Raw genomic sequence first — 20048 nt, 5'->3', positions numbered from 1 at the left:
GTCACACTAACTGTCAGAATGCTCGTAGCACGGGCCGGGGCGGAGGATTAGCAGCAATCTTCCATTCCAGCTTATTAATTAATCAAAAACCTAGACAGAGCTTTAATTCATTTGAAAGCTTGTCTCTTAGTCTTGTCCATCCAAATTGGAAGTCCCAAAAACCAGTTTTATTTGTTATTATCTATCGTCCACCTGGTCGTTACTGTGAGTTTCTCTGTGAATTTTCAGACCTTTTGTCTGACTTAGTGCTTAGCTCAGATAAGATAATTATAGTGGGCGATTTTAACATCCACACAGATGCTGAGAATGACAGCCTCAACACTGCATTTAATCTATTATTAGACTCTATCGGCTTTGCTCAAAAAGTAAATGAGTCCACCCACCACTTTAATCATATTTTAGATCTTGTTCTGACTTATGGTATGGAAATAGAAGACTTAACAGTATTCCCTGAAAACTCCCTTTTGTCTGATCATTTTTTAATAACATTTACATGTACCCTGATGGACTACCCTGCAGTGGGGAATAAGTTTCATTACACTAGAAGTCTTTCAGAAAGCGCTGTAACTAGGTTTAAGGATATGATTCCTTCTTTATGTTCTCTAATGTCATATACCAACACAGAGCAGAGTAGCTACCTAAACTCTGTAAGGGAGTTAGAGTATCTTGTCAATAGTTTTACATCCTCATTGAAGACAACTTTGGATGCTGTAGCTCCTCTGAAAAAGAGAGCTTTAAATCAGAAGTGTCTGACTCCGTGGTATAACTCACAAACTCGTAGCTTAAAGCAGATAACCCGTAAGTTGGAGAGGAAATGGCGTCTCACTAATTTAGAAGATCTTCACTTAGCCTGGAAAAAGAGTTTGTTGCTCTATAAGAAAGCCCTTCGTGAAGCTAGGACATCTTTCTACTCATCACTAATTGAAGAAAATAAGAACAACCCCAGGTTTCTTTTCAGCACTGTAGCCAGGCTGACAAAGAGTCAGAGCTCTATTGAGCTGAGTATTCCATTAACTTTAACTAGTAATGACTTCATGACTTTCTTTGCTAACAAAATTTTGACTATTAGAGAAAAAATTACTCATAACCATCCCAAAGATGTATCGTTATCTTTGGCTGCTTTCAGTGATGCCGGTATTTGGTTAGACTCTTTCTCTCCGATTGTTCTGTCTGAGTTATTTTCATTAGTTACTTCATCCAAACCATCAACATGCTTATTAGACCCCATTCCTGCCAGGCTGCTCAAGGAAGTCCTACCATTATTTAATGCTTCAATCTTAAATATGATCAATCTATCTTTGTTAGTTGGTTATGTACCACAGGCCTTTAAGGTGGCAGTAATTAAACCATTACTTAAAAAGCCATCACTTGACCCAGCTATCTTAGCTAATTATAGGCCAATCTCCAACCTTCCTTTTCTCTCAAAGATTCTTGAGAGGGTAGTTGTAAAACAGCTAACTGATCACCTGCAGAGGAATGGTCTATTTGAAGAGTTTCAGTCAGGTTTTAGAATTCATCATAGTACAGAAACAGCATTAGTGAAGGTTACAAATGATCTTCTTATGGCTTCGGACAGTGGACTTATCTCTGTGCTTGTTCTGTTGGACCTCAGTGCTGCTTTTGATACTGTTGACCATAAAATTTTATTACAGAGATTAGAACATGTCATAGGTATTAAAGGCATTGCGCTGCGGTGGTTTGAATCATATTTGTCTAATAGATTACAGTTTGTTCATGTAAATGGGGAATCTTCTTCACAGACTAAAGTTAATTATGGAGTTCCACAAGGTTCTGTGCTAGGACCAATTTTATTCACTTTATACATGCTTCCCTTGGGCAGTATTATTAGACGGTATTGCTTAAATTTTCATTGTTACGCAGATGATACCCAGCTTTATCTATCCATGAAGCCAGAGGATACGCACCAATTAGCTAAACTGCAGGATTGTCTTACAGACATAAAGACATGGATGACCTCTAATTTCCTGCTTTTAAACTCAGATAAAACTGAAGTTATTGTACTTGGCCCCACAAATCTTAGAAGCATGGTGTCTAACCAGATCGTTACTCTGGATGGCATTTCCCTGATCTCTAGTAATACTGTGAGAAATCTTGGAGTTATTTTTGATCAGGATATGTCATTCAAAGCGCATATTAAACAAATATGTAGGACTGCCTTTTTGCATTTACGCAATATCTCTAAAATCAGAAAGGTCTTGTCTCAGAGTGATGCTGAAAAACTAATTCATGCATTTATTTCCTCTAGGCTGGACTATTGTAATTCATTATTATCAGGTTGTCCTAAAAGTTCCCTAAAAAGCCTTCAGTTGGTTCAGAATGCTGCAGCTAGAGTACTGACGGGGACTAGCAGGAGAGAGCATATTTCACCCGTGTTGGCCTCCCTTCATTGGCTTCCTGTTAATGCTAGAATAGAATTTAAAATTCTTCTTCTTACTTATAAGGTTTTGAATAATCAGGTCCCATCTTATCTTAGGGACCTCATAGTACCATATTACCCCATTAGAGCGCTTCGCTCTCAGACTGCGGGCTTACTTGTAGTTCCTAGGGTTTGTAAGAGTAGAATGGGAGGCAGAGCCTTCAGCTTTCAGGCTCCTCTCCTGTGGAACCAGCTCCCAATTCAGATCAGGGAGACAGATACCCTCTCTACTTTTAAGATTAGGCTTAAAACTTTCCTTTTCGCTAAGGCTTATAGTTAGGGCTGGATCGGGTGACCCTGGACCATCCCTTGGTTATGTTGCTTTAGACGTAGACTGTGTTTCATAATTATTGTATGGCCTTGCCTTGCAATGTGGAGCGCCTTGGGGCAACTGTTTGTTGTGATTTGGCGCTATACAAGAAAAAAGTTGATTGATTGATTGATAGTATACATTTCCTAGCCAGGGAAAGAAACGTTTTAATTAATTCAAAATGTGGGTATATATTTTTTGTTGGTAATCCTAGTACAAATTGTCCCGCGTCCTTATTAATTTTGCATTTATTTTTGATTTTTTTTTCTTTTGTCGACATGATCATAGAATATTTTAGCTTTTGTGAAAAGGTGACATTGACTGTTTTTTAAGCAGCTGTTAAGATGATAAATTGTTGAAGTCAGACCTATTGACTATATCCACTCTGACAGATGGACTAATCAGTAACCATAATCAGAGCTGCTCTCTGTGACCAAATATCCTGCACACACAGAGTACGTGTCATAACACAGTATTTTTCAATTTACAAAGACCGCAAGCTAAAAAAAAAAAAAAATACAAATAAAGTAAATAATGGGGGTTATTACTGTGTTTTGGAGATATTGGCACTAAAATAGGCCGGTGTAAATTGTGATACTTTCATTGAAGGGTGTGGTGGCTCTGTAGTCAGACCACTGACCTTTTGTGTGCAAGGTCACCGGTTCAAGGCTGATGGGGCCTAATTGGATTTCCCTACCCACCTAATTTGACCAAAAAAGACCCAACCAACCCAAACGGACAACAAAGAGGGGATAAAATACTGCTGAGCTACACTGCCACCTTGGGTCCTGGATGGCAGCTATCCAGACAAACAACTGGTCCATCCCCACCCTTTCAAAGTAACGATCCCTCTGCTGTAGCCAGGTGAAATGTGGGCATTTACTTTGTCTTTTCTAGCTGCTGGAGTCCTCAACACTGATGCATGTACTGGATCATGCACAGACAAATGGCCAAAATGTTGTAGTTTCTGCAACACTATAAAAGGCACTCATTTATATTTGAATATTTCTATTCATCTCATAGGTTCAGTCAGTGGGAAGGTGACAGATAAAGGACTCTTGGACTAGGTCCTTATGCACAAGTTGCTCATGAAGGGTGAATGTGAGGACATAGCTGTCATGGGCTTTCAGCATCTGCCAGATGGCAAACACAGTTATAGTTTTCAGCCCTTCATTTATCCACAGGAAGACAAATTAGCACCAATTTGACCTGATCATCATTAGACTCCACTCACGTATTAGACATTAACACATTGACCAGTAGAGTAATGAACAATACAATGACACACAACACAATTTGGGTCGCAGGTTGGGTTGGTTACCAGTAACTGAGGTCACCCATGCAGACTTCTTATGGGGACCATCTTCTAGTTTCTCGGCCACTCGCTTTTGTCTTATTGCCTCTTTTCACTTTAACATGCTTTGAGCTTAAAATACAAATAGGAAGCTATGGAAACTGAAGCAACGCTAACCGTGAATTCTACATGCACATTCCTAATGATATGCTCTAAAAGTACTCTGACAGTTCCATGTGCTTGGCAAAGACAAACCAAAATCTTGTGGTGTCCCACTGTGGAGAGAGAAAAAAAAAAATCAGATTCCACACACTTGCTGTTTCTTTGACATTTTTTTCTTTGTTGGGATAAAAGAATGAAGCATGTATAAACATACTTTTATACACCCAAACTCGGTTAGATACTAGAACAGATGCACGACATAAAATTGTAAAATCAGGCTTCTTCTTTAGCTCATTTAGAGGATGTGGAGAAACATTTTGTTCTATTTAATTTAAGAAAGTATCATTTTACAAACATATTAAAAAAATCAATTTTGATCAAAAAATATTGATGTTGCAGAATAAACTCAATCAATCAAGCAACCAATCATAAACAATATTTTATTTACGTTATAACGCCGTCTGCAGGAGGGTGTGTGCATGCGCACACATGAGCTTTTGACAAGAGTGCACGTTAGCTTTGAGTCAGCGGAAGTTAGCGTGCACATGGATGTCTGTGAGATGTCTTATAAATCATTCCAGAGATTTTATCAGGCTCCAAAAACAGTGTTTTCAGTTTTAGACGTGTTTATTTCTCACCACCTTTCCATAATATATGAGAAACATGTTATATTTACACATAAACAAACCGGTTTTGGAGCACCAGAGAGACCAGCCAGTGATGTCACAGTGCCTCTTGACTCTAATTGGCTGTCACCCCATGCCCCTCAAAAAAAAAGTAGATGGCCAGTAGATGGCAGTGTTCATGGCAGTGTGAATAGCAGTTGCCACACATTCGCTAAAAGTGCTGAATCACAACAAACAGAATTTTCAGTTTTCAAATTGCCTTTTTTTACAAATGAAAAAAAGACATATTTACAAATACAGATTTATTTGTGAAACCTACCACACACGTTAAAGTAACTTATGTGTTATACCGACCAACCACTGATATCAGGAAACTAATTTTCCCATAACACATTGGGGCATGTGTGGTTGTAAATGCTAAAACCTTCAAATTAGTGCATTACTTTAAAATTAAAACATATAGCTGATATTTTCAATTTGTAAAACGACAGAGGTGACGTTAATTTTAATAACTTGTCCAGAATTAGTTTGTTTAAAATTTTAAATATAAGTCAAAACTCTCTGCCTGTGCATGACTTGTGTGATATGTGTACAAACCTGTATGGTGTGAAAATAAATGATCTTTTTTTCTCTCTTTTCCTTTCTTTCTGGTAGCCAGCTCTTCTCTGCTGGCAGAGGATTTTCTTCCACTGACTGCTGTCTGTCTGCTACAAAACATATAACAGGCAGGCACTAAGTCTATGATTTTAGATTTTAGAAATGTTTTTAACTGTTAAGCTTTATTCACTATGCCTGCAAAAATATGTTAGCGGTGTACGAGGGCTGTCCGTAAAGTATAGGTCCTTTTTATTTTTTTCAAAAACTATATGGATTTCATTCATATGTTTTTACGTCAGACATGCTTGAACCCTCGTGCGCATGCGTGAGTTTTTCCACGCCTGTCGGTGACGTCATTCGCCTGTGAGCACTCCTTGTGGGAGGAGCCGTCCAGCCCCTCGTCGGAATTCCTTTGTCTGAGAAGTTGCTGAGAGACTGGCGCTTTGTTTGATCAAAATTTTTTCTAAACCTGTGAGACACATCGAAGTGGACATGGTTCGAAAAATTAAGCTGGTTTTCAGTGAAAATTTTAAGAGCTGATGAGAGATTTTGAGGTGATTCTGTCGCTTTAAGGACTTTTCACGGTGCGAGACGTTGCGCTGCGCTCTCAGGCAGCGTCATCAGCCTGTTTCAAGCTTAAAACCTCCACATTTCAGGCTCTATTGATCCAGGACGTCGTGAGAGAACAGAGACGTTTCAGAAGAAGTCGGTTTCAGCATTTTATCCGGATATTCCACTGTTAAAGGAGATTTTTTTAATGAAAGATGTGCGGACGGGTCCGCGCGTCGGGACGCAGCCGACGCGGCGCGGCGGCACAGGAAAAACACCTCCGTGTTGATAACCATTTGTTAAAATCCAGTTGGCTTTTGATGGCTTTCAGTGGAGTGAGTATATGAGAAATTGTTTATCAGCTGGAGATGTTCCAACTTGTCCTCAAGGCTTCCAGCAGAGGTGTTTTTCCCGTGACGGAGCGTCGCGGCGGCTGCAAGCCGACGCTGCAATCCGCCCGCACGTCTTTCATTAAAAAAATCTCCTTTAACAGTGGAATATCCGGATAAAATGCTGAAACCGACTTCTTCTGAAACTTCTCTGTTCTCTCACGACGTCCTGGATCAACAGAGCCTGAAATGTGGAGGTTTTAAGCTTGATCAGGCCGACGACGCTGCCTGAGAACGCTGAGCGACGTCTCGCACCGTGAAAAGTCCTTAAAGCGACAGAATCACCTCAAAATCTCTCATCAGCTGTTAAAATTTTCACTGAAGACCAGCTTAATTTTTCGAACCATGTCCACTTCGATGTGTCTCACAGGTTTAGAAAAAATTTTGATCAAACAAAGCGCCAGTCTCTCAGCAACTTCTCAGACAAAGGAATTCCGACGAGGGGCTGGACGACTCCTCCCACAAGGAGTGCTCACAGGCGAATGACGTCACCGACAGGCGTGGAAAAACTCACGCATGCGCATGAGGGTTCAAGCATGTCTGACGTAAAAACATATGAATGAAATCCATATAGTTTTTGAAAAAAATAAAAAGGACCTATACTTTACGGACAGACCTCGTAAAAGTTATTGAAACTAAATTTATCGGAAGCTAATTGGTCTGCTGATGGTTTTCAAAGATATCTGAAAAGCTAATCACCTAACGAAAATGTTAACGTCAATAATTAGCGGTTAGCAGATTAGCGGAACTATCTCCACCACTGATTAAGTGCCATGTCCAAGGACACAGACAGGTAGCCTAAAGTCCACACTGGGAATTGAATTCAGGTTTACATATTGGTAACTCATCTCCTACCCCTATTTAGAAACCTTCACTGCTCATAGCAGTAAGTGTAGTGCTTTGAATGTGTTTAAATTCATATACCTGCCACAGGCTTACTCACAGTTTGTCATTTGGACAAGCACAAATCCTTTTTTTTTTTTAACCTGGGTAAGATTTCTTCCTTGTCCCCATGGGTGCTGCTGAGTCAGTGATGGTGCCGCATGGATTTCCGGTGATTATAGGGGATTTTCAACAATGGATAATAATCTCTTCCACGGGATGGAAGAAGGGTGATCAGAAATCAGCTTTTCTCCGGACCATCTAGCCTGTTTGCATTTATATATGAGAGCGCTCGTGTAGATTTACTGCTAACATCAAAGAATGACATATGACACAGAGAGAAACAGAAAGGGGTGATGACAAAACTACCCTCTGTCAGCTGGAGAAAATCAAAACCAGGTTGTCTCAAATAAAGCTGAAAAACAGGAAATCCTAACGTGTGAGAAATTGAAAGAACTAAATTTTACAGTTTTAAATTTTGAAATTAGTTGACATATTTTTTGATTTCATCGATTGAGTGATTTATTGATTGTTTCACCTCAGCATTAACGCCACATCTCCTGCATGATAAATCCCACAAACTGAAACCTGTATAACTTTAGCTGTTGAGTTTAGCTTTAACTGTGAAACATCTGTAAACAACTATTTGTGTGCATACACACATGCACATGCATGCATGTGTGTATGTGTAACCCTTATTGTATTCATTAATAACATTAACATTCTTTCCTTCAGATATAGAAGTCAATCATCCTCGCTGGGTCTCTTTCACCTCCCTCTTCCACTCTTCCCTTCAGCGGTTTGATGTTCCTAATTATTTCCAGCCGTGAGCTCCACATGAAAGACAACAAGCACTTGTCGTAATAGGGTGGTGAAAGAACAAGCGCGAGAGACGATAGAAAAGAGGAGAGATGCTCAGAAAAGGGAGATCGAATGAGAAGGGAGCTTGAGACTTGGTCGTCCTCTCTTCCATTTCAAGGTCTCGTGTTATTGTCGCCTTTTGTTCCTCTGCCAGAGTATTTCCCCCGTCATTCCCTCTCCCACAATTCTCTCTCTTCTCATCTTCTCTGCCATATATCTTAATCATACCCACGGTGTCCTGGCTGACATTTGAGAAGGACTAATACGAGGAATGAAACTCAATAGGGTGCAAGTGAACTTGCTCTTGAACCCTCTAATTCACATCGTTGTAAATACCTTTTGCGCAGTTATCCAGGAATGAGACATTCAGTCCACAAGCTGCACGCCCATCATGCAATGCTTTCCACTTGCATATGGAAGGAAACAAACATCTGCAAGTCTTTGTTTTTTAACCTCATGGATGATGATACTGGTTTATAGATATTCATGGTTGGCACAAGTCAGAGGAAGACTGGATTAGATTGGGACAACTCTGTGTTTTGCACAATTTAACTCAGGGTCTCTGTCCTTTTTTATGTCTTTCTGTGTCACTCGCTTTTTCACAAGAAGCTATAAAAGTCCAGAGCTGAGCAGAGCTACAGCTGGGACTGAGAAGTCCAGGGCAGACTCGCTCTGACACAAAAAGATGTTTTACAGAGACAAACTGCGGAGGCCAGCGGGATCCATCTGGATCTGCGCCCACATCTGGAGGAGATGGGAAGAGAGAGGAGTAGAGATACAGAACACCAAAAAGGTTAAAGCCCTGGTTGTAATGAAAGAGAGAGGCATAATAGTAGGTTCAAGGGAGAAGCAAGTAAACAAACGGGAAAAAGCAGAGAGAGCGAGCAGAGTGTCAGTCAGGTACAGAAGTATTTGGACAGTGTACGAGTAACTGGGTGTCCATTGCAGATTTTCACATAAGTTAAACGATATTTTCAAATTAGACAAAACACTATCGTGAAATGCAGCCCAATTTTAATTCAGTTCAATTTATTAAACGTATAGAGCGCCAAATCACAACAGCGTCGTCTCAAGGCGCTTCACAGAAAAACAATTCAACAAGAAAAAACAAAACAAATGAAATCAAAAAAATCAAAGAGCATGATGAAAAGGATAAAATCATGATAAAAAAGTTAAAAAGGTAAAAAAAAAAAAGTAAACAATATATTAATAATATAAAATAGCAAACAAATGTGTCTTCAGACTCAACTTAAAAATCTCCACGGAGTTTGACTGCCTCATTAAAACAGGGAGATCATTCCACAGGACCGGGGCATGTTAGGAAAAAGCTCTTATGTCCCACAGACGTTTTCTTCACCCAAGGGACGCAGAGAAATCCTGCGTCCTGTGAGCACAGAGCCTGGGCCGGTACCTAGGGCTTAAGTAGATCCACCAAGTAGGGTGGTGCCAGACCGTGAACAACTTTATAGGCCAGTAGCAGGACCTTAAAATCTGATCTTGCAGAGACATGCAGGAAGTGAAGAGATGCCAAAATGGGAGTAATGTGGTCAAACCTTCTCACTTTTTTTTTGTGCCCTTGTCAGGTTTTTTATTTTGCTATTCATAGTCTTTCCCTTCTCCTAACTCTAACCATAACCATAGTGTAAGTGTGTTCCCTCCCCAAACATTAATCATGACCCCCACAGACCCCCCCCCTTCACCCCACATTTTGTGGGCACTGTCACAAAATTAATTTGTGCCCCATTACTAAAAACACCCCATTTTTGTAACCCCGTCAAGAACCCATGTACTTTTCGTAACGAACTGCTGTGACACTGGGTTGTGAAATGACAGCATTTCCATTGAGTGATTGAATGTAACTGCTGGGGTTTGTCCTCTCGCGATAGCTGTTAATCCAGTGAGGTGATTGCGAGAACTGTAATTCCAATAGTAATGGCGACTGAAGGGTAACGCCTGCTAAATATTACCATGTTGTTGTTTATTTAATCCAATTTTATTGTAACATTATCGTTTATAAGGTTTAACGAGCTCTCCATCGCTTATTTCGCCCAAACGTGCTGTCAGATATATTTTAGAATGTCATGTGACTCTCTCTGTACCTCATGTGGTTTGTAATACGGTTAAAAAAACGGTTACTTTCAATTTGTGAAATGAGGCTTATTCGAATCACCTGAAAAACCATCTCATGCTAGATTAAAGTTTTTTTTGAACATTTAAGAGAGTTTAAACAAAAAATAAACAAAAAAATAAACCAAAAAAATGTGTATTTCCTATCCGGGACTTCAAATTGTGCAGTTTGGAAGGTAATGGAAGCCTGCCTATGATCAGGTGGGGGCTACTCATTGCTGCAACCATCATGGAACCACCTTGAGTCCTGGATGGCAATCACCCAAGCAGACAATCGGTCCATCCAAACTCTTTCCAGACATCTCTTGATGTCAGAGGCTGAGGACAGGCTGGGGAAACTGTTTATCTGTTATCTGTTGCACCATTAGTCCCAGTTTCATGGTAAAGTGGACTAGAGAAGGGTTTACATACAATAAATAAATTGTAGGCTTGAGTATCCCATGTGCCTTCTGGCAAACTAGCTGCAAAATCTTCTGAAATTTCAAATCTTCTTTTAGAACTGGTGATGCAACTTGGGACAAACCTGGCACTATGTGTAGCCTGAAAGGTGCATAACCTCTGTAGTTTTCACTTGCTTCTTGGTGGCTTCCCACACTTGTCTCCTTCTTATATCAGTTTTTGAGAGCTGCCTTCTCCAGTGAAATCCAAGACACATTCAGTGACTTAGGATTTAGAATTGTTCATGAATCCATCCCATAACTCATCTAAAGAATACTGGCTGCAAAAATGATGATTTGTATGAAAGATTCTGATATTTAGTTTGTTCATTTATTTATGCAATGTGAAACTGGGGTACTATTAAGAATATCTACATAATTTCATTTCATCTACAATTTAATTTCAACAGAGGCAGAATACTTTAGGCTTCATATTTGGTTCAGTATAGTTTTCTGCTGTATGATGTCATACACATCCCTCATGCTGTTTCATTAACTCTGGTTGCTGTACAACAGAAGAGTTTTTTTTTTTTTTTTTTTGGAAGATGCTGATCTACGGTTATCATTAGATGTTAGTCTTAATCTGGACCATGTCCCAGAGAGACAGCCACTCCTTTACTGGGTTAAATAGAGCTTAAAGATCATTCCGCATGACGTCTTTGAGTCTAGTTGCAGAGGAAAAGTTGAAGTTCATGTCGGTGACCTGAGTGAAGCCATATATACGAGATCGTACAAAGATTGTCTGGAAGAGATGGAGCAGACAAAAGATAGAGGCTCAGTGGACTACAGAGTATGTGCAAGCTATAATTCATTGTTAGACTTGCACATATGTACGTACAGTATAGTCTCCTTCTTACATACCCAACTTCTCAGGTTCATTTAAAGTTTCTCTCAAAAATGACTGTTCTCACATGTTCTCTTTATGTTATGGTCATTAAAAGATGACCCAAAATAAGAGGTACACTTGTCCTCACTTGTACTGTGTGTATTAGAACCAAAATTTCATGGCTGATGAAATTCATCAGAGGGATGTTGCAAACCTTGCGTGCTCTGCACACTGGGATATATCCATGTCCAATAGTAATGTTGTCGATCAATCATCTCTTTGGCACGATTGGCTGCTGACTCTCTGACTCACAGATTCCATTATCCTGATGTTTGCTCTGCTAAAACGTATTGTTAATCACACATACAGTGCATGTATGCTTACGCACACTCTGAAAATATACTATATTTTTACTATCCCATTTATTTTGTTCTTGCCCAGGAGAGACACTACCAAAACTGATATGTAAGAAAGTTAAAAAAAAGAGAGACTTGTTTAAAGAAATCTGATTTGAGGAATTTGACTTTATTTTTTTTTTAAATAATCTTGTCAAAGATTTTTTAACCCCCCAAAAAATGTCCTATTTTAGGAAAATATTTCACATTTTCTTAAGTTTTTCCAGCTGATATCAACCTGTTTTTAACCAGTAACAAGAAAAGGCAATGGATTTCAAATCGTTCAAGCAAAGTAACAAGATTGTTTTCCTTATTATAAGACAGAGGCTATTCTTAAAATAAGAATTCTGGCTAGTTTTAAAGCACATTTTGATTATTCAGTGCATAGATATTTTGCTACTCTTGAGAATTCTAACCAAGTAATTTTTTTCTTTCCCCACTGGCAAATTTTTGTGCTTAATACAAGAAAGTTTGGCTAGATTTTGGATTATTTGTCTTATTTTGGGACAGTTTTTGCAGTGGAGATAAACTGTTAAACCAGCAATTAAAACATCCAATGAATGTTGGCATATACTGTTACTGGAAGCAGGGTGTACTTGTGTCATGAACCCACTTGGGTAAGGCGTATTTCTACCATTTCATATTCTACCGTTTAAATATCCCAAAGGCATTGTGCTTGACTTTAGACTAGATTTTTTTGTGGTTTATGGTGTAAAACATGGTCTAGATCCATAGGATATCAAGTCACAAACACTTCGCATGACCACACCTCATTTTTAAGTTAACATACCCATGGGTGCACACACAAGAGCAGTTCAACTCTGTATTAAGATGACATGGATGCTGGACATGAAAAACACAACAGCGTCAATTGGAAAGTGCCAATTACACTTGTATTGCATTGTGCAGTCCTTATTCCCAGGTCAAACACTGGGCTTATTGATTAAAATTAGTTCTGTATAAGTACACTACAACCCCTGGCAAAAATTATGGAATCACCGGCCTCGGAGGATGTTCATTCAGTTGTTTAATTTTGTAGAAAAAAAGCAGATCACAGACATGACACAAAACTAAAGTCATTTCAAATGGCAACTTTCTGACTATAAGAAACACTATAAGAAATCAAGAAAAAAAAATTGTGGCAGTCAGTAACAGTTACTTTTTTAGACCAAGCAGAGGGAAAAAAATATGGACTCACTCAATTCTGAGGAATAAATTATGGAATCACCCTGTAAATTTTCATCCCCAAAACTAACACCTGCATCAAATCAGATCTGCTCGTTAGTCTGCATCTATAAAGGAGTGATCACACCTTGGAGAGCTGTTGCACCAAGTGGACTGACATGATTCATGGCTCCAACACGAGAGATGTCAATTGAGACAAAGGAGAGGATTATCAAACTCTTAAAAGAGGGTAAATCATCACACAATGTTGCAAAAGATGTTGGTTGTTCACAGTCAGCTGTGTAAAAACTCTGGACCAAATACAAACAACATGGGAAGGTTGTTAGAGGCAAACATACTGGTAGACCAAGGAAGACATCAAAACGTCAAGACAGAAAACTTAAAGCAATATGTCTCAAAAATCGAAAATGCACAACAAAACAAATGAGGAACGAATGGGAGGAAACTGGAGTCAACGTCTGTGACCGAACTGTAAGAAACCGCCTAAAGGAAATGGGATTTACATACAGAAAAGCTAAACGAAAGCCATCATTAACACCTAAACAGAAAAAAACAAGGTTACAATGGGCTAAGGAAAAACAATCGTGGATTGTGGATGACTGGATGAAAGTCATATTCAGTGATGAATCTCGAATCTGCATTGGGCAAGGTGATCATGCTGAAACTTTTGTTTGGTGCCATTCCAATGAGATTTATAAAGATGACTGCCTGAAGAGAACATATAAATTTCCACAGTCATTGATGATATGGGGCTGCATGTCAGGTAAAAGCACTGGGGAGATGGCTGTCATTACATCATCAATAAATGCACAAGTTTACGTTGATATTTTGGACACTTTTCTTACCCATCAATTGAAAGGATGTTTGGGGATGATGAAATCATTTTTCAAGATGATAATGCATGTTGCCATAGAGCAAAAACTGTGAAAACATTCCTTGCAAAAAGACACATAGGGTCAATGTCATGGCCTGCAAATAGTCCGGATCTTAATCCAATTGAAAATCTTTGGTGGAAGTTGAAGTAAATAGTCCATGACAAGGCTCCAACCTGCAAAGCTGATCTGGCAACAGCAATCAGAGAAAGTTGGAGCCAGATTGATGAAGAGTACTGTTTGTCACTCATTAAGTCCATGCCTCAGAGACTGCACGCTGTTATAAAAGCCAGAGGTGGTGCAACAAAATACTAGTGATGTGTTGGAGCGTTCTTTTGTTTTTCATGATTCCATAATTTATTCCTCAGAATTGAGTGATTCCATATTTTTTTTCCCTCTGCGTGGTCTAAAAAAGTAACTGTTACTGACTGCCACGATTTTTTTTCCTAATTTCTTATAGTGTTTCTTAAAGCCAGAAAGTTGCCATTTGAAATGACTTTAGTTTTGTGTCATGTCTGTGATCTGCTTTTTTTCTACAAATTTAAACAACTGAATGAACATCGTCCGAGGCCGGTGATTCCATAATTTTTGCCAGGGGTTGTAGAACTTAAAAAAAAAAGCCACACTGATGATTTTCCAGGATGTATCCCAATTCTGCATAGTATCACCATGTCAGATTATTTTTCAATGTGTACCACAAATTAAAATGTTGATCTACCTTCCAGACATCCCCTAAATTCAGTTTATGCCAATAACCTATAAAAATCAATGTGAAAATCCACAATATGTACTTCTTTTAATATGATCTTGTCAGTTGTAGCTCATACATGCAATACACAGGAGATGACTTACTAAACTCTCCAAAACAACTTACACTGAGTAATTCTGGACACCAGTGATATAAGCAGCAACTCTTTGAGCTTTCAGTTACAGAGTCTATAAATCCATTTACCTACCACATCCAAAACACTGTAGGAAATCCCACATGGTGTTACGTCAGGTATCATGGTGACAAACATACAGTATCGCTAATTGGTGTATACTTCGGCAGAACAGAAATGTAGATGTTGACGGTTTGGACTGCTGACCGTGTTTATGTTGCTATGTACCGTGTGTTTATCACTGTGGGATGCCTCTGGAGAGCACAATGACAAATGGTGTGTAGAAGTTGGCTGGTTGGTCACGGATCAGAAAACACGGCCCAATGTGGGAGGAATTACTTCTTGCCAAACATCGCTCTCTTGATTTATGAAGATACGTAGACTGCGTGTTTACTCAGTTACCTCTACTGGCATTAGTCCCCACTGTTGTGATAAATTCTACAAATACAGGACACAGGAACAAATTCACTGTCCCCTTTGGTTTTTGTGGTTTAAATGGTATATTTGTGACCAGATGATCTGACAAGTGGAAAGCAAAACCTCACAGATTCCATATCCTTTATGAGGCGTTGATAGCTCTGGTGTACCTTCCTGTCATTATTTCTATGTTGTTCTTTTTCAACAAAAACTAATTGATTTACAGTATGTTATTGCTTCAGCGTTTTCATCCTGCAACCGCATAACCGCCAAAACCCAAATCATTATATCTTTCATTTTATTGTCCCCATGTGTTCCTGAACTTGTGCTTGCATAGATCTGTTCTTAGGGTCAACTTTGTGTTACATACCATAGTATGTAAGCTTCTTACATTTTAGGATGCATGGAGAATCAATGTCCTTCCCAACCTCAGTGCTAGTAAACATTCACAGACTTTGCTTCAGTTCCCAGTGGTCTTCATGTATAGCAGCCAATTACTGCTCTTACTAAGTTTAACAATTGCACATATATACACGGTTTACTGTATTATCCCCCCTGTGACCCTTAACTGGAGTAAGAGGGTATGGAAAATGGATGGATATATTAACACTCATCTCTGTTGATTGTGAAGATCAGCACATTTTCTTGAGGTGACGATGAAATCATCCTTTGACCAGGTGGACAGGAAGGAGAATTTAAGTCTTTTTAATTAGATTTAGTGAAAAGAATTGGTCATGTCATATGTGAGTGTCATTGAGTCCTCGTCACCACAGGTGGTTAATCCATCACAGCCAGCCAGGAAATATTCAGGAACACCCAGACATGTGTCTAGATCCTGAAGATAGTGTCAGTCTCAACATCATCCTGCACAGGAAGTCTCAGTAATAATCCAAAGCAAACTCAGCAAAGGAATAGCTCTTAAAAGATAAGATTACTTTTTTTTGCCTTGTGACAACCCCAGTCATATTAATACATTTCCAAAATCTGAATACTCTGTATGTGCTAACATCGGTTAGGAACCTACTACCCAAATGTTACTGTAGTATATACCGTATTTTCCGGACTATAAGTCGCACCGGAGTATAAGTCGCACCAGCCACTTTATCCATTATAAAGAAAAACAAACCATAAATAAGTCGCACCGGAGTATAAGTCGCACCAGCCACTTTATCCATTATAAAGAAAAATAAACCATAAATAAGGTCCACTGGACTATAAGTCCCATGGACATACAGGTATGTTAACATGAAAAGTTCAGATGATAATATTGTGACGGCTACCGTTTTCGGATGCATATTTCACCAGTCGCAACTTGTAATCTGCAGAGTATGATTTTCTTTTTGGTGGCATTTTTTCGGGCCTTCTCCGTTGTCTTGTTATGTTATCAGTAACGTTAAAATTTTTATTTTTCTATGGTAGTCAGAAGTCGCAGGAACAGTCACACAAGCCTCGAGTGCCCTCTCGTGAGCTGCATTTTACCTACGGATATGTTTGTATTTTGCGGACCACATTGCGAGCCGAACCATGCAGCACCTACCTGCGCAGCTCATGACCACCCAGCGGTGTCGATCCAGCTCCTTCCAAGTGCAGACGCTAATCCTCCGCCGTCGCTCAGTGCTCCCATGCAGCTCTCAGCGTCAACTCTGCTCACACTGATATCCAAGGGTTGAAGCTGTTTTGTTAGCCGTCCCGGAATAAACACCATGTTCGTCTGCTTCAAACGCTTTTCACAATCATCGACGCCAGCTCCTTCCAAGTGCACACGCTAATCCTCCGCCGTCGCTCACCCAGTGCTCCCACGCAGCTCTCAGCGTCAACTTAAACACTCTGCTCACATTGATATCCAAGGGTTGAAGCTGTTCTGTTCGCCATGCCGGAATAGTTGTAGGGGCACAATTCGGATGTACTACACTGCTGACATCTTTCCTGTCCTTTGGCCCAGATGTGTCGAGATGATGTATACGAGGTCTGTCCATAAAGTGTCGTACCTTTTTATTATTATTTTTAAACTATATGGATTTGATTCATATGTTTTCACGTCAGACAAGCTTGAACCTTTGTGCGCATGCGTGAGTTTTTCCATGCCTGTCGGTGACGTCATTTGCCTGTGAGCACGCCTTGTGGAAGGAGTGGTCCCGCCCCATCGTCGGATTTTCATTGTCTGGAAATGGCGGAATGATTTGGGGTTTTTTTCCATCAGAATTTTTTCAGAAGCTGTTAGAGACTGGCACCTGGAAACTATTCGAAAAATTTATCTGGCTTTCGGTGAAAATTTTACGGGCTTCACAGAGAATAAGGTCTGGTAGTACAGCTTTAAGGACCCCTTTAAGGACGCTCAGTGCGCCGCGCTCCGAGCTGCGACGACACGGCACAAGCCACCGGACCATTTCTGAGCTGATGGCTCTGTGGATACGAGACCGTCGTGTGCTCTTTCTCTGGTTATCACAAGAGCTGGACATCAGCCATTTTCCAGCAGATTTCACTTTTAACAAGAGATTTTGTCATGGAAAGCCGCGCGGAGGCTTCACGCGTCACGACCGATTCGCTTTGGAAGCGAGACAAAGGAACACCTCCGTTTCGGCTTGTCAGAGGACAAGTTTGGACATGTCCAGCTCTCCACAATTTCACTGATACTTACTGGACTGGTAAGCATTGAAAGCCGAGATAGACATGTCCAAACTTGTCCTCTGACCCACCGAAACGGAGGTGTTCCTTTGTCTCGCTTCCAAATCGAATCTGATGGAAAAAACCCAAATCATTCCGCCATTTCCAGACAATGAAAATCCGACGACGGGGCAGGACCACTCCTTCCACAAGGCGTGCTCACAAGCGAATGACGTCACCGACAGGCGTGGAAAAACTCATGCATGCGCACAAGCATTCAAGCTTGTCTGACGTGAAAACATATGAATCAAATCCATATAGTTTAAAAAAAAAATAAAAAGGTACGATACTTTATGGACAGACCTCGTATGCATGTCTACAATTGCTAATTTTATTTTTCCATGGTAGACCTTTTAAATGGTTCCTGACAGCGGTGGGATGAAGTTACCAGCAAGTTAATCTCAAGTCATGAATTGGCAAATCACATGTCTCAAAACAAGTCCCAAGTCAAGTCTCAAGTCAAGTCTCAAGTCATACTGACCACCAGTTGTATTTGGCTGAAGTTGCTGATCAGGCTCCACCTACCTCACAGGATAGGGTAGTGTATTCCGTTTGCACATTACGGAAGTAGTTGTTCATCTTGGTACTGCTGACTTCTCCCAAATGCCCACTGTGTATTCAGATACTGCTTTCTGCCAACTGTATAGTAAGACAGCATGAGTATTCAGAGGTAGCCATTGTTAGGAGTCAGCTCCCAGTGCCCTATCAAATAAGTGTGTATCACAAAATAAGCATCAATTTTAGTTTCCACTCAACGCAGTTGTGGTTTTGACTTATAAGTATTATTGCACTCATCTGTGCATGCATGGGTGTTGTTCTTAAAATGACACATGTTGACAAGTTGGCATACAACAGAAGACCAAAAAGGCCAAAGACAACTTCTGGATATGCTGCTTTGATTAATATCAAGTTATCATAATCAAGACAACCCAAAGAATATCAACTTGTCTTTACAAAAACCGAATGACACTGACTGACAGCAGTCATAAACATTTACGACATTGACATAATGTTTATGACACGTTCATGACTGTGTCATGTAACACTTATGACAGTGTTATGTCACTATTATGACGATATCTTCAAGTAAAGTGTTACCAACAAAGCTATCACGCCTAACTTACACTTACTCTGTGCTTCGTCTTCTCTCTCTACCTTTCAGCACCCTGTCAGATGTCACTCACTGGTATCAACTTACATTTTTGCACTCAGTAGTTTGTGTGTTTGTAAAGATGTCATTCATCATTATACTGAAGTCTCCCTTAAATTATAAAGATGTATTCATTGATTTGATTTCATTGATTCCTCACTTGTAAGTCACTTTGGATAAAAGTCTCAGTGAAATGAATGGAATGTAATTATTGTCAAATATGAAAATATTCCAAACTTGGACATTTCAAAGCTTCATCACATGTGTTGCATTGTGGTTGTGCCGCTGCTTGACAGAATGGGAGTGATGTTGGGATGTCATGCCTCCTGGAATTTGGCTCGCCTTCAAAGTTTCAGGATCTGAGGGAGAACACTGCTTTTAACAAACTAATAAAGACCAACAGACACGGTCACGGTTCAGTGCCAGACTTCAGTTGGAGATATTTCCGCAGAACGTGAACGTCATTTCACTTTTCTGCTTTGTGAGCAAGACTTTATGTATATTTGTCTATACATGTGCAAAAAAAAAAAAAAAAAGGTCAGACAAAAGGTGAGATTTATATTTGTGTTAACAGTTTAAACCCTTCATTGGTGTAAAATGGGTAAATACCTGAAATGTGTCAAAGTATGTTCAATTCTGTCTGCTGACCACAGAGAGAATCTGTCTTTCTTTAATCATGGTCTTTATTTGTGATTTATAAAAGTGAATCACTCTCACAGATGCCTGGGTTTTATCGTACGCTGGAAATTCTAATAAATAGTGCTATGGTGTGTGATATTTGTACAAGTGTGTGTCTGTGTCCTATGAGGTTCCTGTATTATGGGGCGTTAATAGGGAAACAGCCATAGCTTGTAAATAATGCTTCTGACACTTGTAAGTTTTCTTTCATGCAGATTTGCTGACCTGCAGTGGTGATGTTGAAACTCTCTGTCTCATGGGCCATTTGGCGTTAGTGGACCAACCACCTCTGACTTCATATCTCTTCTC

The 20048-nt window shown here is 39.8% G+C and overlaps 1 protein-coding gene across 1 annotated transcript in view; it reads left to right on the top strand.

The window, feature by feature from the left end:
- Positions 1-20048, top strand: part of LOC117517316 (protocadherin-16-like) — a 205747-nt gene that overhangs the window by 136549 nt on the left and 49150 nt on the right. The window lies entirely within an intron of this gene.

This window comes from Thalassophryne amazonica, chromosome 9, assembly GCF_902500255.1.
Source record: "Thalassophryne amazonica chromosome 9, fThaAma1.1, whole genome shotgun sequence".
Lineage (NCBI taxonomy): Eukaryota > Metazoa > Chordata > Actinopteri > Batrachoidiformes > Batrachoididae > Thalassophryne > Thalassophryne amazonica.
This window is presented reverse-complemented; position numbering and strand designations above follow the sequence as displayed.